The sequence below is a fragment of the Pongo pygmaeus genome, chromosome 15 (assembly GCF_028885625.2).
Source record: "Pongo pygmaeus isolate AG05252 chromosome 15, NHGRI_mPonPyg2-v2.0_pri, whole genome shotgun sequence".
NCBI lineage: Eukaryota > Metazoa > Chordata > Mammalia > Primates > Hominidae > Pongo > Pongo pygmaeus.
In genome coordinates, this window is record NC_072388.2 from 100,047,046 (window position 1) to 100,066,726 (window position 19,681).

The 19,681-nt window shown below is 34.0% G+C and overlaps 2 long non-coding RNA genes, 12 other non-coding genes and 2 pseudogenes across 14 annotated transcripts; all 16 read left to right on the forward strand.

The window, feature by feature from the left end:
- The first annotated feature begins 60 nt into the window (after positions 1 to 60).
- LOC129012706 (uncharacterized) lies at positions 61 to 11,792 on the forward strand. Its single transcript, XR_008493693.2, has 7 exons — positions 61 to 800; positions 2,623 to 3,015; positions 5,918 to 6,040; positions 6,884 to 6,919; positions 7,275 to 7,361; positions 9,570 to 10,709; positions 11,569 to 11,792. It is a non-coding gene; the product is annotated as an uncharacterized LOC129012706 (long non-coding RNA).
- Positions 5,970 to 6,046, forward strand: LOC129013419 (small nucleolar RNA SNORD113/SNORD114 family). Its single transcript, XR_008493899.1, has one exon. It is a non-coding gene; the product is annotated as a small nucleolar RNA SNORD113/SNORD114 family (small nucleolar RNA).
- On the forward strand, positions 7,700 to 7,776 carry LOC129013404 (small nucleolar RNA SNORD113/SNORD114 family). Its single transcript, XR_008493889.1, has one exon. It is a non-coding gene; the product is annotated as a small nucleolar RNA SNORD113/SNORD114 family (small nucleolar RNA).
- Positions 8,951 to 9,022, forward strand: LOC129013384 (small nucleolar RNA SNORD113/SNORD114 family). Its single transcript, XR_008493869.1, has one exon. It is a non-coding gene; the product is annotated as a small nucleolar RNA SNORD113/SNORD114 family (small nucleolar RNA).
- Positions 9,984 to 10,055, forward strand: LOC129013400 (small nucleolar RNA SNORD113/SNORD114 family). Its single transcript, XR_008493885.1, has one exon. It is a non-coding gene; the product is annotated as a small nucleolar RNA SNORD113/SNORD114 family (small nucleolar RNA).
- On the forward strand, positions 11,034 to 11,108 carry LOC129013398 (small nucleolar RNA SNORD113/SNORD114 family). The gene has a single exon (XR_008493883.1). It is a non-coding gene; the product is annotated as a small nucleolar RNA SNORD113/SNORD114 family (small nucleolar RNA).
- Positions 11,793 to 11,872: 80 nt separating the features above from the next.
- Positions 11,873 to 11,947, forward strand: LOC129013388 (small nucleolar RNA SNORD113/SNORD114 family). The gene has a single exon (XR_008493873.1). It is a non-coding gene; the product is annotated as a small nucleolar RNA SNORD113/SNORD114 family (small nucleolar RNA).
- A 433-nt stretch (positions 11,948 to 12,380) lies between these two features.
- LOC129013162 (uncharacterized) lies at positions 12,381 to 19,613 on the forward strand. The gene is made up of 6 exons (XR_008493783.1): positions 12,381 to 12,470; positions 13,670 to 13,748; positions 15,202 to 15,286; positions 17,066 to 17,145; positions 18,333 to 18,418; positions 18,979 to 19,613. It is a non-coding gene; the product is annotated as an uncharacterized LOC129013162 (long non-coding RNA).
- Positions 12,801 to 12,874, forward strand: LOC129013393 (small nucleolar RNA SNORD113/SNORD114 family). The gene has a single exon (XR_008493878.1). It is a non-coding gene; the product is annotated as a small nucleolar RNA SNORD113/SNORD114 family (small nucleolar RNA).
- LOC129013429 (small nucleolar RNA SNORD113/SNORD114 family) lies at positions 14,065 to 14,135 on the forward strand (annotated as a pseudogene).
- LOC129013396 (small nucleolar RNA SNORD113/SNORD114 family) lies at positions 15,041 to 15,115 on the forward strand. The gene has a single exon (XR_008493881.1). It is a non-coding gene; the product is annotated as a small nucleolar RNA SNORD113/SNORD114 family (small nucleolar RNA).
- On the forward strand, positions 15,610 to 15,681 carry LOC129013382 (small nucleolar RNA SNORD113/SNORD114 family). The gene has a single exon (XR_008493868.1). It is a non-coding gene; the product is annotated as a small nucleolar RNA SNORD113/SNORD114 family (small nucleolar RNA).
- Positions 16,531 to 16,600, forward strand: LOC129013405 (small nucleolar RNA SNORD113/SNORD114 family; annotated as a pseudogene).
- Positions 17,738 to 17,812, forward strand: LOC129013389 (small nucleolar RNA SNORD113/SNORD114 family). The gene has a single exon (XR_008493874.1). It is a non-coding gene; the product is annotated as a small nucleolar RNA SNORD113/SNORD114 family (small nucleolar RNA).
- On the forward strand, positions 18,749 to 18,820 carry LOC129013397 (small nucleolar RNA SNORD113/SNORD114 family). Its single transcript, XR_008493882.1, has one exon. It is a non-coding gene; the product is annotated as a small nucleolar RNA SNORD113/SNORD114 family (small nucleolar RNA).
- LOC129013403 (small nucleolar RNA SNORD113/SNORD114 family) lies at positions 19,395 to 19,469 on the forward strand. The gene has a single exon (XR_008493888.1). It is a non-coding gene; the product is annotated as a small nucleolar RNA SNORD113/SNORD114 family (small nucleolar RNA).
- Positions 19,614 to 19,681: the final 68 nt, after the last annotated feature.

The window sequence follows — 19,681 nt, forward strand, 5'->3', positions numbered from 1 at the left end:
TAAATAATAATATATATATTAGAAATAGCAAAGATCTGATTGTGTTTCATAGCGATGGATTATATTTTCATAAGTTGATTAGTGCACAAATAACCAAAGAAATGTATGAATACACGAAGAAAAATGGAACCAAGTATGAACTAAGTATGTCCTGTATAAAGTTGCTCTTATTTAGAAACAAATTCTAGGATTTTACTAGGGTCAGATAGGCATTTCTGTTCTAGATTTCCGAAAATGAAAATATTACTCATTTTCTTGAAAAGGAATAGATGGTTGGAAAAATTAATTCATTTGTTCCTGAATTATAAACTCATTTAGACTAATAATGAATGAGTTAATAGATAAAAAGGTCAAGAACTGACCACTCATGAGAATGTTATAAAGCCAGGAATGAGAAGCAGCTGATTCTTTAAGGCAAAGCTAACTTGCAGAGAATAGCAAGACGATTACATGTTTGAGTAGCGGCACTGGGGCCAATATGTCCCATAGTCAGATGTTTTTCTTAATGCAGGTGATGGATTCAAGAGTGTTCACTATTGATGTAAAATTCATAACCGAAATAATTCAATAAATAAAAGGAGAGTGAGTCTAATCTAAGGATGGGGAGTGTCGTGAACCAGTGTTTGAGATGAACCTAACCCTGATCATTTCATATTTATTCAGACACAGCCTGAATCTTTTTGTTTCTTACCTGTAACATCTACTTTGTACTTCGCAGTGTTGATGTTCATGGGTGATTGATCATCCTGTAGTGACGGTGGTATTGACTGTTCCCCAAAGGACAAGGAGTGTGTTCTTACGTAAGTCATAGTTGACATTCTTGTTTTTGATTCGGTAGTTTGCCTGTTCATTGATGTTCATAGTACTATATAGAAGGTAGATAAATGGCCACGTACTGAAAGAAAATCAAAGGAGATAAAAGGTGAGAATCTGTTATAAACTAAGGATTATAATTAATCTAATTCATTACAACTGTGGACAATTTTGAAAAGATGAAGATTGATGTCATTTTAGTCATTTTATAGATAAACTAAAAATGGGACATTTTTAATATCCCATTTTAGCATTTTTCATAGTTTACACAAACGTTCCTATATTGCTAGATAGCCTAGTCTGTTAACTCCCTGAGGAAGGAGCACATGTGAAGTAAATACTTGTCATTATCATAGTAGGATCAAGTGGAATATTCTTCCGGCTTATTGTTACATCTTGATAGACTATATAATTTAAACAAAACGGTTCAAGCATGGATCAATGACATAACTGAAATCAAATCTAGACAAACATGATTATTATTATATTTCACAACATTTTTATAGGTCTTTACAAAAAAAGACCTAGCCTATTACCTTGTTTATTACCTGTCTTGGAAATCAACCCATTGACAGATATTAAGACTATTCAAGAAACTTGTTTAGGGCTTTGGTGGATTGTTAACACATACTAATTTTATTATCATAATAATAAAATTAATAAACATCTCATAAATTAATATAGATAAATATGTCTAAGTGTGGCCTCATTTTGAGTATATTTACTGGAACAAGAATTATTATGACATGTCTTAAATGTTATAATCCATTAATAAAAATAGACCAAGCTTGTGACCCAAGTCAGTAACCTGCATATACACATAAGTGAATACTCATTGTCTTTATTTCTGGAGCTTTTTAGTTTGTACTTGTTTTTGTTTTCTCTTTTAGTAAATTGAAAACATTATATAAATACATAAATCAAAACATAGGTAAGGAAGTGAGATGAAGCTAAGCGTGGACTACTTATGAGGATGTGTTTTTAAGCGGGGATTATAACTTAATCCATTTTAGTACAATGGAGCACGATTTAAAAAGAGATCAGTGTTTTCCATTCTCTTTTCATAGCTATATATTATTCCATTTTGGGTTTTACTCCTGTTTATGCAATATTCCTTGATGGATAACGATCTATGGGTTAGATCCAAGGCTTACATTTTAGGTAGTTGTGTTTTTATAAGTCATTATCAGGGTTTTAGATGTTGAACGGGGTGATGAATTGATAGTTGTTCGTTGTTCCATCTTAAACGTAGGTACATGTTAAATGAAGAAAAGGCCAAGCACCAATCAGTGATATGAATGGATTGATCAGTTTTATGATTAAATTCATTTCTGCACCCCTGCAATTTATTTAAAAGGGAGATTTGGTAAATTAAATCTATGGAAATTGGGCTGCAGACATATTTCAGTAATAATCCAAGATCTGATTCTGGGGTTTTGTTGGGTTCCTGGGTATTGAATTCAATATTATAATGCATCAATGGTAATATCAATAAACATATATATAAATTAATAAAGAGGAAAAGGACAAAACTGGAGTAATTATCCAAATAGATTATGATGGAAAAAAATTAGTTAATATAATTCTGAAAACTAGTATTTATTAAAAAATAAACAGAATATCTGAAGGGTGATTTAGGGATATGTACATAATAGTCAAGGTTCGAATTTGATTAGTGATATTCTAGGTTTTTTGCTTAGTTAAAAGTAAGAAACTAATTGCTATATTAGCTAATCCATATGTCAGTGTCTTAGAAAAATCAATGGAATGATTGTCTCATGCTTTTCACACCTGTCCTATATTCCACAGAATGGACATCATGATTGGGATTGTCTTTATTAAACTTTGTCAGGAGAGTAAAGATGAATGTGGCCGCGTGTTGTGGCTCATGCCTGTAATCCCAGCACTTTGGGAGGCCGAGGTGGGCGGATCACCTGAAGTCGGGAGTTCGAGACCAGCCTGACCAACATGGAGAAACCCCGTCTCTACTAAAAATACAAAATTAGCTGGGCATGGTGGTGCATGCCTGTAATTCCAGCTACTCAGGAGGCTGAGGCAGGAGAAACGCTTGAACCCGAGAGGTGGAGGTTGCAGTGAGCTGAGATTGTGCCGTTGCACTCCAGGCTGGGCAACAAGAGTGAAACTGCATCTCAAAAGAAAAAAAAAATAAAATAAAATAAAACAAAAAAAGAAAAAACCAGTGTAAGTAGCTGTTAAAGTTCTTGCTATGGTTCGACTGGTTTGCTTCCTCACTGTGTTATTAAGAAATTTGAAGCATATTTAATGAATGTCCTCCCTTCCCACTGGCCCTGCCAGGCATGCTGCCATCTGTTATCTGGGACTTGTGAGTAGTCCACTGCTCCTGTTATTTCATGTGCTTTGCTAAGTTGTTTCTTCTGTGTCTCACCTGACCAACACACCCAGACCTAACTTATTTCCTGGTTGGGGCTCTCCTAGAGAGTGCCTGTCTTGGTAGGAATAAACTGGACACAGACAAGAGCCTCCAGGGTGTCTGCCTGTATAAACAAGTTTTCTATGAGAGGGACAATGGGTCATAGGTTGAACACTTGGGCATTACATCTGTGAGAATAAGTCCATAGTAGATTTCAGTAATTTTGAAGGATCTAAGTATGGGGTTTTGGTAGATCCTGGGGATTTATTGCATTATTCGAAGGAAATAAATGAAAGAATCAGCAAAGCATACAGACACACATATAAATAAATAAAGATGAATAGGATAAAGCTGGATTAATTGAGGAAAATGCTATCAGACAGGAATTTTTGGTTGTATAATTCTGAAACACTGCAATGCATTAAGAAACCAGTACATCAAGAGTGTCACCTGTCTAGGGTAGGGTAATATAGAGTAGTGGTTCTCAAATGCGAGCTTTGGAGTGATCTGGAGGGCTTGTAAAAATACAGAAGGTCACCTACATTCTCAGGATTTCTCATTCAGTAGGTTTGGTGTGGGGTCTGAGAATCTAAATTTCTAATAACTTAATTTCTGTAGGTTCCAATATTTTCCCAAATCATGCTGATGCTGCCTCCTGAGAAATATTTTCAGAATCACTGAGAAAAATATATGAAATAGTTAATGTCCTTGCTCTGTGTCAGTGATAAGTTCCAGTTTATTTTATTAAGAGAAGGCAATTAATTAATGAAGCAATTAATATTTATTTATTTATATTTGAGATGGAGTCTCACTCTGTTTGTTGCCCAGGCAGGAGTACAGTGACGCGATCTCAGCTCACTGCAACCTCCGCCTCCCAGGTTCAAGCAATTCTCCTGCCTCTGCCTCTGCCTCCCGAGTAGCTGGGATTACAGGCGTGTGCCACCACGCCTGGCTAATTTTTGTATTTTTAGTAGAGACGGGGTTTCACCATGTTGGCCAGGCTGGTCTTGAACTCCTGACCTCAAGTGATCCGCCCACCTCGGCCTCCCAAAATGCTGCAATTACAGGCATGAGCCACTGCGCCCCGCCCAATTAATATTTAAAAGTCTAAGTAAATGAAAGGGGAACAACATGGCTCAGTGGAGAAAATGTCTAATTTATGTAACATCATTGTTACATTGTACAAAATGGATGCACCTTAGGTGATTTAAGCATTCTGAAGAGACCAGGCTTTCTAGGATACTGCTACATTTTAGGAGGTTAGAAATCAATGGAATTGGCACAGTCTTTGTCCATTGAGTGGGTTTTCATGGGTGTTCATTGTACATCTTTAAAATGAGTGAATGACTACATTTTAAAGAAATGTAGTCATTTCTTTAAATATCTGACTACATCAGATATTCTATTTATTTTTTAATAAATACTAGTTTTCAGAATTATATTAACTAATTTTTTTCCATCATAATGAATGATTTTACACGAATAAAATCAAACAAGGACAAGCCTATACTAACGATGAAGAACCAAAATTTAGGATTAATTTGATTTAGTGTTATTTGGGATGGTTTTTAAAAAAGATCAAATCCCTATCACAAATTGTTCTGTTTAGAATTCTACTGCAGGTTTTCCCTAAGCATTCCTCAAATGATAAAGATGTAAGTTACGAAGAAGGGACACATAGGAACTAGAAGCACTTGTCAGTGTTTTATTCTGGTGGTTTAGTCATGTTTATGTAGAAAGAATATACAAATTATGTGAAAAAAGGCCAAGGAAAGACCAGTGATGCGAGTGGAATACATTCTGAAATGTGTTTTATGATTGAAATATCTGTGACCTACTGCGGTCCACTACAAAGAGGGGTTTAAGTGTTTGCATCTGTAGGAATGCCTACAGATAGATTTCAGTGATATTCAGGAATCAGGTTCTCAGTCTTTGGTGCTTCATGGATTTTGATTTTGTTGTTATTCAGTAAGTGAAAGAATAAACAAATATGCCAGTGTATAAAAATGAATAGAATGAAGTGTATCTAACTATGAAAATACGGGGTGAGGCAAGAATTATTGTTAATATAACATGGAACCACTGGAGTTCAGTAAGTAATGCTATCTTTACCCCAAAATGTAACCCCTTAATGCATCAAAGGGGTTACATTTTGGGGTAAGGGTAAGTAAGCAAGATTGTGATATATGTTCTTGCTTTGAGTCAGTGATGATGAGTTCAAGTGGCCACTTACTGCAGAGGGAAAAAAATAAATTATGCCATAAAATAATAAATACCTAAATGACTGAGCAAATGAAATGAGGAAGGCATGTATCAGTGGAAAGAATATCTCAGCTTTCTGTTACTTGCAGTGCTTATATTCCTCAGAATGAAAGCTCCTAGCTGATTTAAGCATTCAACTGTGGCCATGAACTCTTACGTGTTAGGAGCATAGAAACCAACATAAGAGTCAAAGCACTTGTCTTAGTATGAGTGGCTTGTTTAAAAATATTCACTGTACTGTCTACAAAATGTTTAGTCAAAGAAGTTGACTATGGTGTACTATGGCATTGATATGAAATGTATGTTCATTAGTGGATATGTACAACATAAATTAATCAATGAAGGTTATAGTTGCTGAGTGAATTTACTCTGTAGACAGTTATGGATACTTAATATTGTTCTGTGGAATTTGTGGTTCATGTACTTTTTTTTGTAATTAATCTATTGAAGGACTAATAAATCAACAAATATAGAAATGGATGAGGAAAAAGATGTCAAGTCCTGAACTCGTGGTGATGGCTGGTGGCATATTTAGTCATAGATGATGAATAAATACATGCCTGAGACTCTGAGGTTAGTACCTAGACAGAGATCTATTCTGTTATTTTTGATGGATGTAGTCCTGTAGAATGATTAGTTATACACAAAGGTGATGTTCTTGGACTTTTGTAGTTCATGAATTTTGATTATATTGTTACAAAACAATCAATGACAAAATGTATACAATTGCATGAAGATGAAGAGGGTGAAACATTGTCCAATTATGAAATATGAGGTGAGGCCTGAAATACTATTAATATAATTTGAAAGTCCTAAGGTCCATAAGTAAATAAGTGGATCAAGGGTGTCACCTCTTTGGTACAGTATCATATAGACCAGGGGTCGCTAACCTCAGGGCTGCAGACCAGTATCACTGTCTGGTGTGTTAGGAACCAGGCCACACAGCAGGAGGTGAGCGGCAGGTGAGCAAGCATTACCACCTGAGCTCCGCCTCTTGTCAGATCAGTAGTGGCATTAGATTCTCATAGGAGCAGAACCTGTTGTGAACGGTGCATGCCAGGGATCTAGGTCACATGCTACTTATGAGAATCTAATGCCTGATGATCTGAGTTAGAACAGTTTCATCTGGAAACTACCCCTCCCTGCCCTGGTCCGTGGGAAGATTGTCTTCTACAAAACCCATCCTGGGTGCCAAAAAACGTTGGGGACCATTGGTATAGACAGTGATAAGTAACAGTCAATGTTATTGTTCTGCATCAATGGCAAGTACCATCCTGTCCTATTTTTAGAAGAGACAAATAATAACGTCAATTAGTAAACATTCACGTGAATAAATAAATGAATGTTGGAAAGCCATTGTCAATGGAGAGAATGTCTCAACTTTTTAATCACTGGTTCTCCTTTATATTCCTCAAGATGGAGGCTGTCTGCATTAGGAGCATGGAGACCAACGTGAGTAACAATCACATTTTATGTCTCGATTTGCATGGTTTATCTAAGGGTATTCATTATATAATGGCATATGAAATATAATCAAACAGGGCCAAATGCACCCCAGTAATGAGGTTGGGATTGATGTAAATTATGTTCTTTGATATATATAAAACATTAAGGCTTTCTGTATCAATCAAGTTTTATTTTCTGGGTTGGTTGCAAGTTTGACATTGTTCCTGTTGTTGAGACAGTGAGAAAGAGTACACATATATAATGAAAAATTAATAAATAAGTCAATGAAATTTGGAAAGGAGGGATAAATACAGATAAGGTCTTAATTTTTTTCATCACATTTTCTGCTTTGTAATCCTAGAATGGATGCTCTTAAACTGATTTAAACACGCTTCCATGGTCACAAGCCTTATGGTTGCCACGGGGCATTAGGAGCATGGAGACCAATGTGAGTAATCATCAAAGTTTGCATCTTGGTGTGGGTTGTTTGCTTAAAGGTATTATTCACTCACTATATTATTGAAAAGAGTGAATTATAATCAAAGATGACCAACTGTTGTGCAGTGACAAAATTGATATATAAAGCACTATGTAATTAATGGATATATGAAAAACTGAAGATAATTAATAAAGGAGAGATGTTGACATAAGATGACTTTATATACAGACTAGAAATATCAAGGCTCTCCTTCGGTTTTGTGAATATAGGGCTTCAAAATTATTAGTGAATGAATTAACTAATCAATGGATAATGTGGAAGTGAGTGGAGAAAAAGAGAACCAATCCTGGATCGATGATGTGATGACCACTGGTGGCTTATGAGTCTTATATAGTGATTATGTGTTTGAAACTCTGAGGTCTGTTAGAGAAGATACATGGCCCATTCTCTCTGTTTCAAATGATGCCACAGAAATATTTCAGAAATGTTTTTATTTGTGATAATTTCATTCTATTTTTATAATTGGATCAATGTGAGAATCAATAAACAAATATATAAGTAAAGATAAAGCAGAGGAAGCATTGTTCAGGTATGGCAGGATATATTATTAATATGTATTGAAAACAGTGGAGTCCAAAGAGAAATAAATGGTACATGCCTGTCACCTCTTTGGCCGATGATGACATAGTTAGTGTAATTATAGACAATGTTCAATTTTTTGGTAGTGGCAAGTTCAAAATTGTTCATTTTCTTAAAAGAAAATGAAATAAATATACTCCAGGAAATTACTGCCTAAATGACCAACTAAATGAAAGGTGAAAGGCAAAGATCAATGGTGATAATGTCTCAAATTTGTTATCATCGTCTCTGCTCTGTCCTCCTCAGAATGGCCGTAGTTGTACTGTTTTAAGAGTTCTTCCATGGTCCTCCGTTTGCCCCGTGCTTGGGAAGGAGCATGCAGACCCGTGCGATTAATGATCAAAGTTCTTGTCTTGGTGGTTTGTTGAAGAGTATGTCATGTATTATAAAAAAGTTTGTAATAGGCTGAGTGCGGTGGCTCATGCCTGTAATCCAAGCACTTTGGGAGGCCGAGGTGGGTGAATCACCTGTGGTCAGGAGTTTGCGATCAGCCTGGCCAACATGGTGAAACCCCACCTCTACTAAAAATACAAAAATCAGCTGGGTATGGTGGTGGGTGCCTGTAATTCCAGCTCCCTCAGGAGGCTGAGGGAGGAGAATCACTTGAACCCGGGAGGCGGAGGTTGCAGTGAGCCAAGATTGTGTCATTGCACTCCAGCCTGGACGACAGAGTGAGACTCCGTCTCAAAAAAAAAAAAAAGTTTATAATACAGAGATGGCCAATGTTATCCCAATGATAGATATGAGAGTTATATAAAGTATTATATTGATAATGCATAGATGAAAAACAGAAGACAATTAATAAAACAGATATATCGATGTTAGAATGATTCTAGATACAGATATGGAACATCCAGGTTATTCTTGGGGGTCTTTTCGAACCAAAGGGACTTATTAGTGAGTTAACAAGTCAGTCAGTAGATAAGACAGAAATGAGTGGAAAAAGAGGTGATCAGTCTTGGATTGATGATGACTGCTGGTGGCATATGAGTCTTACATGATGAATACGTGTCTGGAACTCTGAGGTCCATCACAGAAGAAATAGAGCTCCTTCTGTATGTTTGAAATGATCCTATGTGTATAGATGTCAGAGATACAGAATTTATTTGTTTATGGTCTTTGTTTTTACTTATTTTCATTGCATTTTTATAGTTGCTTAATGTGAGAACCTATATATAAAATTTATATATATTATATAAAAAGATGAATAATGTTAATCATTGCCCAATTATTAAAATCTGTAGTGAGGCAAGAAACATTTCATGTGTATTGAAAACATGAAGTCCAAAGAGAAATAAATGGGACATGCCTGTCACCTCTTTGGCCAATGATGATATAGCCAGTATAATTATAGAGAGTGTTCAGATTCTGGGACAGTAGCAAGACTGAAATTTTTCATTTTCTTAACAGAAAATGAAATTACTATGATTAATGAAATGAAATTTTCTTAACAGAAAATGAAATTAATATGAAGTCCAAATAACGATTGCATAAATGACTAATTATAGGTGAAAAGCAAGAAACAATGGTGACAATGTCTCAAATTTGTTATCATCTTCTCTCCTCTGTACTCATCAGAATGGATGTCCTTGTTCTGATTCGAGGATGCCTCCAAGGTCACATACTCTGTTTGCACCATGCTTAGGAAGGAGCATGAAGACCAAGGGGAGTAATAGTCAAAGTCCTTACCTTCGTTTGGGTGGTTTGTTTAAGAGTAATCAACGTATTATTTAAAAGTGTGAAATATAGTCAAAGATGGCCAATGTTATTCCAGTGATATGGGAGTGACATGAAGTATTATATTGATGATGCATATATAAAAAACAGGATAGTTAATGAAACACCCAATGTTTGAGTGATTCTGTATACTGATATGGAATATCAAGAGTGTTACTGGGTTTTGTGAATCATGGGCCTTGAAAGTATTATTAATGAATAAACGACTTAATCAATAGACAAGGTAGAAATGAATAGCAAAAAAAAGATCAACCCTGAATCAATGATGACTACTGGTAGTGTACGAGTTACACATGATGAATACATGTCTGAAACTCTGAGGTCCATCACAAAAGAAATCTGGCCCATTCCTTCTGATTCAGGTGATCCTATGAATATACAATGTGTTTGCTTTTCGTCTTTGGGTTTGTTCACTTCATTGTGTTATTATAATTGGATCAATGAAATAATTTATACATATACATGTATGTATATGAAGGGGATGAAGTATTGTCCAATTATAAAATGATTGGTGAGGCAAGATGTATTATTATTATTATATCAAAGCTTTAATATATTAAATAAAAATATAATATTAATTAATATATAATTAATGCAATATTTAATATATAGTAAATATAATAATATATTAAAATATTATATTAAAGCAGTGAAGTCCTAAGAGAAATAAATGTTACACCACTGTAACGTCTTTGACTAAGGATGATACAGATGGTATTTATAGATAATGGTCAACCTCTGGGTCAAGGAAAGTTGCACAAAGTGTTCATTTTCTTAAGAGAAAATGAAATAATTATACTTCAGATAATGATTTCTAAAATATTTTCCTAAAGGGAAGATGATAAACACAGATCAAGGAGGATTGTTTCATCTGTTTGTGATCTGCTCTGCTCTGTGAGCCTCAGGATGGATGTTTGCCAGCCGGTTCCATGGTTACAAGCTCTATAGCTGCACCTATGTGTTAGGAGCATGAAGACCAATGTGAGTAATAGTCAATGCTCCTTCTTGTTTTGACCATTTTAAAATGTTATTTGCTATATTATTAAAAAGTATTAGACACAATAAAATAAGGTGAAATATGCAATATTTAAAAACTGGATTAAAAACTTTAGGTTAATTAATGCATATGTGAAACATTGAGCTCAGTTAATGAAAGAAATATGGTATTTGTGGAAATGATTATATGGATGAATGTTAGGGATATTCAAGAATCTTATTCTTTTTTTGAAAACTTAGGTGTATTTCCTTGTTAGTGAATTAGTCAACAAACAAATTTACATGGTAATAGAGAAAGAGGGCTGATCCTGGACCAGTGATTGCAACTGGTGGTATGTGAGTCATGCACAGTGAATATCATGTGTCTGGAACTCTGAGGTCCAATACAATTGGATCTGGTCCATTCCCCCTTATAAACAGATATCAGGATACAGGATATAGAAGGATCTTCTTCATGATCTTTGTGCTCATGAATTTAAAAAATATTATTGTAAAAGAATCAAGGGCAGGATGAATAAATCGATGTATAAATGAAGAAGATAAGGAGGTGAAGCATTGTTTATTACTAAAATACGTATTAAGAAAAATGGATTTTAATTTAAATTGGAATGGATAATATAGGCATGGATGAAAGGTATTATGTCTTGGATCAAAAATAACATAGATTGTGATAGGTTATATTATTACTTTCAGTTAGTTGCAACCTTGAAGTCTATTTTATTAATAAATATTACTGTTAATTAATAAATGCCAAAGTGACAATGTAAATGAATGGTGAAATGTATGGATTGATGGAAAGAATGTCTCAATATTTTTATCATCTTCTCTGCTTTGTACTCTTCAGAATGGATGCACTGAGCTGATTATGAATTTAGCCCTGATCAAGACTTGTGTTGCTGTCATGAATGATATGAAAGATTCCAGTGTGAGTAACAGCCAAGTTCTTGTGGTGTTTGGGTGGTTTGTTTAAGGATATTTACTGTGTTATTGAAAATAAAAAAAGTCAAATAATATGTATATATATATAATGAATATCAATGATAGAATTGAATTATGTGAACCATAAAATTTTTATAATTATTACACATGAATTATTGAATTAATCAACAAATAATGTCGAATTGCATGAAGAGAAAGTGGGCCCTTCCTGGACCAATGATGACAAATACCGGCGTATGAGTCTTGGATGATGAATAATACGTGTCTGGAACTCTGAGGTCCATCACAAAAGAAAGCCAGTTCTTTCTGCTCATGTATTTTCATTCTGTTATTATAATTGGATCAATAAAAGAATCAATCAACAAATATATAACTAAATAAAGATGACTCGTGTGAAGCATTGTCCAATTATAAAAATAGATGGTGTGGCAAGAAGTAATATTAATATGTACTGGAAACTCTGAAGTCCAAAGAGAAATAAATGGTACATGATTGTTAAATCTTTGGCTAAGTATGATGTAGACAGTAATAGGTAAATATCTGTGTTCATTTTCTAGGTCAATGGCAAGATTGACGTTGTTAGCCTACATAGGAGAAAAATAAGCATTATTACAAATTACTAATTATGTATGACTGACTAACTGGAAAGAGGAATTGAAGGACCAGTGGAAAGAATGTTACAACCTTTTAAAATCATTTGCTCTGCTCTGTGATCCTCAGAATGAATGCACTTGAGTTGATTGAAGCACGCTTCCATGGTCATGAGCTCTGTGGTTGCATCTGTGTGATAGGAGCATGCAGACCAATGTGAGTAGTAATCAGTGTTCTTATACCAAATCCAGCAATTTTTAGAATGGTATTTGCTGCATTATTTTAGAGTTTTAAATATAATCAGTAAGAGAAGTCTGCCCATGTTAAATATCACATTGATATGAAGCATTTATACTGAGTAATGCATCTATGGAAAAGCTCAGTTGATGAAAGAAATTTGGTCTCTGTGGAAAGGATTATATAGATGGATGTTAGGGATATTCAGAATATAATTCTTATTTTTCTTTTCAGATTTTTGTGTATTGCTTTGTTAATACATTAATCAATAAACAAATTTAGATGGGAATAGAGAAAGAGGGCTGATCCTGGACCAGTGATGACCACTGGTGGCATATGAGTCATGCACATGAATACCATGTTTCTAGAACTCTGAGGTCCAACACAAATGGGATCTAGTCCATTCCTCCTTTGTGAAGGGATCCGATGGACAGATATCAGGATATGCAAGGATCTTTTTCGGGATTTTTGTGTTAGTATTTAAAAAATATTGTTGTAAAATAATCAAGGGCAGGATAAATAAATGAATGTATAAATGAACAGAAATGAAGAGAGTGAAGTATTGTTTATTGCTAAAATATGTAATAAAGAAAATGGATTATTAGTATAAGTTAGAATGGATAATATATGGATCGAGTTTATTATGTCTTGGATTAAAGATGACATCAACTGTGATGGATAATAGTTATTACTCTCAGTCAGTTACATGTTTGAAGTTCATTTTATTGAGAGAAAAATAAGCAAAGATTTCTATAAATTATTATTATTATTATTATTATTATTACTTTGAGACAGAGTTTCACTCTTGTCGCCCAGGTTGGAGTGCTGTGGGACAATCTTGGCTCACTGCACCCTCCGCCTCCTGGGTTCAAGTGATTCCCCTGTCTCAGCCTCCCAAGTAGCTGGGATTACAGGCGCCTGCCACCATGCCTGGCTAATTTTTGTATTTTTAGTAGAGATGGGGTTTCACCGTGATGGTCAGGCTGGTCTCGAACTCCTGACCTCAGGTGATCCACCCACCGCAGCCTCCCAAAGTGCTGGGATTACAGGAGTGAGCCACTGCGCATGGCCCTATAAATTATTAAAAACCAAAAAGATGATACAAACGAATGGTGGAATATATCAGTCAGTGGAGAGAAATTCTCAATGTTTTATCATCTTCTCTGCTTCGTATAAAGATGGATCACAATGGATGCATCAAGTGGGCTTCTGCTTGATGGAAACCTGTATTGCTGTTGCGTTTGGAAAGAAACTAATGTGAGTAATAGCCAAAATTTTTGTCTTCCTTTTGGGTACTTGTCTAAAGGTATTCACAGTATTATTAAAAATTTTAAATTATTATAAAATTAACCATGGCCCAATGGTTAAAGTAATATAGAACAGTATGTTTATTAATCAATAATGTGCCACATAGAGGTGAATGAATGAAAGCGACATTGTCTAATGTGGAAAAGGATTCTGTAGACAGATGCTTGGTATGTCTGGCATCATGTTCATAGGTTTTTGTGAATCATGTTCTTATTTTACTCTTATGAATTGATTAATGATTTATTCAAAACAAAGGTAGAAATGAATGAAAATTGAGACCAATGGTGGCGTGAGCCATATACAATGAGTAAAACGTGTCTGGACTTTGATGTCCAACACAAAAGACATATAGTCCATATTCTTGATATAAGGCATCCTCTAGGCCCATGTTGGGAATATCCAAGGATCTTGGGCTTGGTCTTTGTGTTCATGTATTTTCATTCTAGTATTATAATAGGACCAATGAAATAACCAATCAATAAGTAAATAAATTAATGAAGTATTGTTCAAATTAAAAATATGTAGTGAGCAAAGAAACACTACTAATATATTATGAAAATACTAAACTCTAATTTGAAATACACTTTACATGACTCTTACCTCCTTAGCTCAGGATGGTGTAGATGGTATAAGTTACAGACACTGTTCATGTTCTGGATAGATGGCGATTTTGAATTTGTTCATTCTCTTAAGAGAAAAGAATAATCTAAATGTGTGATTACTGAAATTACTGACTAAAGGTGAAAAGCAAGGATTAATGCAGAGAACGTCTCAGATGTCTGTTCTCCTTCTTCATTTTAAAATCATCTGTTCTGTCCTGTATTTCTCACACTGGACCCATCTGAGCTGATTTAAGAATTCTCCCATGGTTATGACTGTATGATTGAATCTCTGTTAAGACCAATGTGAGTTTGAGTCAAAATTTTTGTCATGGCTTGGGTGGTTTGTTTAAGGATGTTCATTATATTATTAAAAAGTGTGAAATATAATCACAAAAGTCCTAATGTAAACATCATAATTTGGGATTAACATGAATCATTACACTGATTAATGCATATATGAAAAATTGAGGATAAATGATAAAATTTAAATACTGACATGTGAATAATGATGGCTACCTAACAAATTGATATGCTTTTGTTGGAGGTTTGTGAATCATAGGCTTTAAAAAATATTATCAGTTAATTTATGAATTAATCAATAAACAATGTAGTAAAGAATGAAGAGAAAGTGGGCCTTCCTGGACCAATGATGACAACTGCCGGCGTATGAGTGTTGGGTGATGAATAATACGTGTCTAGAACTCTGAGGTCCAACACACAAAACACCTCAATAAGCAAGGATCAGTGGAGGAATATCTAGTTTAAAAAAGAAGTCATCTTCTCTTTTTTGTACTCCTCAGAGCGATAATCTCGAGGTGATTTATGCATTCTTCCATGGCCACCAGCCTTATGGCTGCATCTCCGCGTTAGAGCTTAGAGATCAATGTGAGTAATAGTCAAAGTTCTTGGTGTGGTTTAGGGGATTTAAGGTATTCACTGCATTACTAAAAAGTGTGAAATATAATCACATAAGGCCCGCTGTTACAAATGACAAATATGAAGCATTATATTGATTAATACATGTGTGAAAAGCTGAGGATAATTAAAGCAGGAGATACATGGAGATGAGATGATAATATGTACAGATTAAGAATATCAAGGCTGTTCTTTGGGTTTTGTGAATCATAGGGTTTTAATTTATTATTAGTGAACTAATGATTAAATTAACAGGCAATATAGAAATGAATGGAGAAAAGGATGCCCAATCCTGGATCGATGATGACCACTGGTGGCGTATGAGTCGTACATGATGAATATGTGTCTGGAACTCTGAGGTCCTTCACAAAAGAAATCGGGTCTTTTTGTTCATGCATTCTTATGTTATGATTGGGTCAATGAAAGAATCAGTAAACAAATATATAAATGAATCAAGGTAAAATGGGGGAAACATTGTCTAATTATAAAAACTTGTAGTGAGCCAAGGAATTTTGTTAATATATATATAGAAAACACTAAAATGCAAAGAGAAGTAAATGGTGCATAACGGTTTATTTTGGCAAAGGATGATATGGACAGTATTAATTAGATAATGTTTTTGTTCTGGGTCAGTAACAAGTTCAAAATTGTTCATTTTAAGAGAGAAGGAAATAAAATATACTCCAAGTAATGATTGCCTGAATTAATGATTAAATGGAAGATGATAAGCAAGGATCAATGGAGGATTTTCTCATTTTTTAGTCATCTGTTTTGTTCTGTACTCCTCAGAATAGATGCTTTAGAGGTGATTCAATCTCTCATCCCTGCTCACCAGCACGTTGGCTGCATCTCGTGTTAGCATATGAAGACCAGTGTGAGCAATAGTCAATGCTCTTGTCTTTGTTGGTGTAGCTTTTTAAAAAGGGTATTTCCTATATTATTAAAATCTGTTAAATATAACCAAAGAGACCCAAACATGCCAATTTTACTATCAGATTGATAGATGTATTATAGTGATTGGTCAATATATGGACCAAAGAAGGTCATTACCACGGAAGACAGTAATGAAGAGATTTAGTCTGTGGAAATGAATCTGTAGATGAATGTTAGGAATCTTTATGAATATTATTCTTGTATTTTCTGACTGATATGTATTTCTTATTAATAAATTAATCAATGGATAAATTTGTATTAGTGTGAAATCAAAGAGATCCTGGACCAATGATGACTACTGGTATGAGTCACGTATAATGAACACCACGTGTCTGGAACTGTGAAGTCCAACACAAATGGGATGTAATCCATTCCCCATTTTGAAGGGATCTTATGCACAAATGTCAGAATATATGAGGACCTTGTTGTTGATATTTGTGTTCATGAATTTTAAAAATATTATTGTAAACGAATCAAGGGCAGAATAAATAAACAAATTTATAAATTAATAGAGACGAAGAGGGTGAAGCATTATTTATTACTAAACTTCATAGTAAGGAAAATGAATATTAATAGAAATGGAATGGGTAATAAATTGATCAAGGATATTATGTCTTGGACTAAGGATGCCATAGACTGTAATAGGTAACAGTTCTTGCTCTCATTCAGTTGCAAATTTTGAAGTTTATTACTTGCAAAATATATAAATATTAGCATAAATTAATAAAAGCCTAAAAGGCAATGTTAACAAATGGTAGACAACGTGGATCAATGGAGAGAACATCTCAATGTTTTTCTATGCTTTCTACTCTTCAGAATGGATGCAGTGAGCTGTTTCAACCATTCTGTTGGGATCAAGATTGTTGTGTTGCCTCTGTGTTTGGAAAGAGGCCAAGGTGAGTTATAGTCAAAGTTCTTGTTTTCAGTAATTTGTTTGAAGATATTCTTGGTATTACTATAAAATGTGTTAAATTATTCAGTTAGAGAGGAGAAATAAGTTCAAGAAAAATATTATACAACATGGTGACTATAGTTAATTTTATACATCATATTCTTGAAAAATGCTAGAGAGTAGATGTTAAGTGTTCTCACCACAAAATGATAACTCTGAGATGTAATACATATATCAGTTAGATAGATTTAGTTATTCCACAATGTGTATATACTTTAGAACATCATGTTGTGCATGATAAATACAAGCAATTTTATCTGTCAATCAAAAAATTTTAAAGTATTAAATCATTACACAGTTAACCACTGCTCAATAATGAGTATGACTGAAACAGTATGTTGTTTATCATGTGGAACATTGAGGTCAATAAATGAAAGAGATCTAGTCTATGTTGAAGGTGACTCTGTAGATGTTATAGATATTCAAAGACCTTGTTGGTTTTGTCTGAACCATGTATTTGTTTTTATTAATGTCAATAATATGATCATTTAATTGATAAAAATGTAGGAACACATGAAGGAGAGGAGACCCAATCATGGACCAATGATGACAAATGGTGGCATTGGAGTTATGGACGATGAATGATATGTGTCTGAAACTCTGAGGTCCAACACAACACATAATTAGTCTATTCTCTCTGTTGAAATTGACTTACAGAGAAATGTCAGGAATATATAGATAATATCTATGTATTGATTCCATAGATTGATATTTATTATTACCATTGGATCAATGATAGATCCATTAAACTAATATAAATTAATGTATAAAGAACAAGAGAGTCAAGCATTGTCCAATATGAACATATGTGTGGAGTCAAGAAATATTACTAATCAAAATTTAAAGCACTGACATTCATTTACAAATAAATGGATAAAAGATATTAACACTTTTGGTAAGAATAATATAGAAATTGATAAGTAAGAGTTGATTTTATTGTTCTGGGTTAGTCTCATGATAGAAGTGTTCATTTGCATAAGATAAATATATATATACACACACACACACACACAGTGAACAAATAATAAATGCCTAAGTGACCTAGTAAATGAAATACAGAAAGCAGGAATCAAGAATCAATGGAGATAAGGTCTTAATTTTGTTATCGTTTGCTCTGCTTCGTACCCTTAGAATGGATACGCTCAGGTGATTTAAGCAGTCTTCCATGGTCACGAGCTCTGTGGTTGCCTCTGTATATTAAGAGCACAGAGATTAAAGTGAGTAATGGCTCACATTCTTTTCTTGGTTTCAATATTTCTTTTATCTTAAGATTATTCACTATATTATTAAAAAGCATGATATATAATGAATGCAATTATAACCCAGTAATAAATACTAGATATATGAAATAGTATATCAATTCACGCATATATAAAAAATAGGGTAGTTAATGAAACTGTTATGTTGATGTGAGAATAATTCTATATAGAAATTAGGGATATAAGGAGTCTTCTTGAGTTTTCGTGACTAATAATACTATAATTTTATGATTTAATGAATTAATCAGTAAACAAATGTAGGTGACAATAGAGCAAAAGGGCCAATCCTAGATCAATGATTTCTACTGGTGGCATATGAGTCATATATGATGAATACGTGTCTGGAACTCTGAGGTCCAATGTGAAAGAGATGTAGTTCATTCACTCTGGTTTAAGTGACCGTGTAGCCAGTTGTCAGGAATATACAAGGATCTTGGTTTTGGCCTTTTCATTCTATGCAGAGAATGTCTTTTTTTTTTTTTTTTTTTTTGCTGTTTTCTCTGATTTATATTTCTCAGAATGGACCCACTCAAGCTGACTTCAGAATTCCTCCTTGGTCACAAGCTTTTTGATTGCATGTCTGCATTAGGAGCCTAGAGAACAATGTGAGTAATAGCTAAAGTTCTTATCTTGTTTTGCATAGTTTGTTTATGGGCAGTCACTGTATAATTCAAAAGTGTGAAATATAATCAAAGAAGGTGAGCTGTAGCTTAGTAATAAGCATGGGATTTATATGAGGTATTGTATTTTTTAGTGTATACATGAAATACTACAATTATTATTAACATAAGAGATATTGAAGTGAGAATGATTTTAAGTACATGTTAGGGATATAAATCTCTTGCATTTTTGTGAATCACAGAGTTTTAAAATTATAACTATTAAATTAATGTATAAATAACTTAGAAATGAATTGAGGAAAAGTGGGCCCTCCTGGATCAATGATAAAACTTGCTGACATATGAGTCTTGGATAATGGATGATACGTGTGTGGAACTCTGAGGTCCAACACAAAAGAAAGGTGATTTTTTTTCATGCACTTTCATTCTATTATTGTAATCAGATCAATAAAAGAATCAATGAACAAAAATATAAGTAAATCGAGATAAAATAGATGAGGCATTGTCCAAATATAGAAATATGTGGCAAGGTAAGAGTACTATTACTATATGTTGAAAACATGAAATTCAATGAGAAATTAATGGTATGTGACTTTTACCT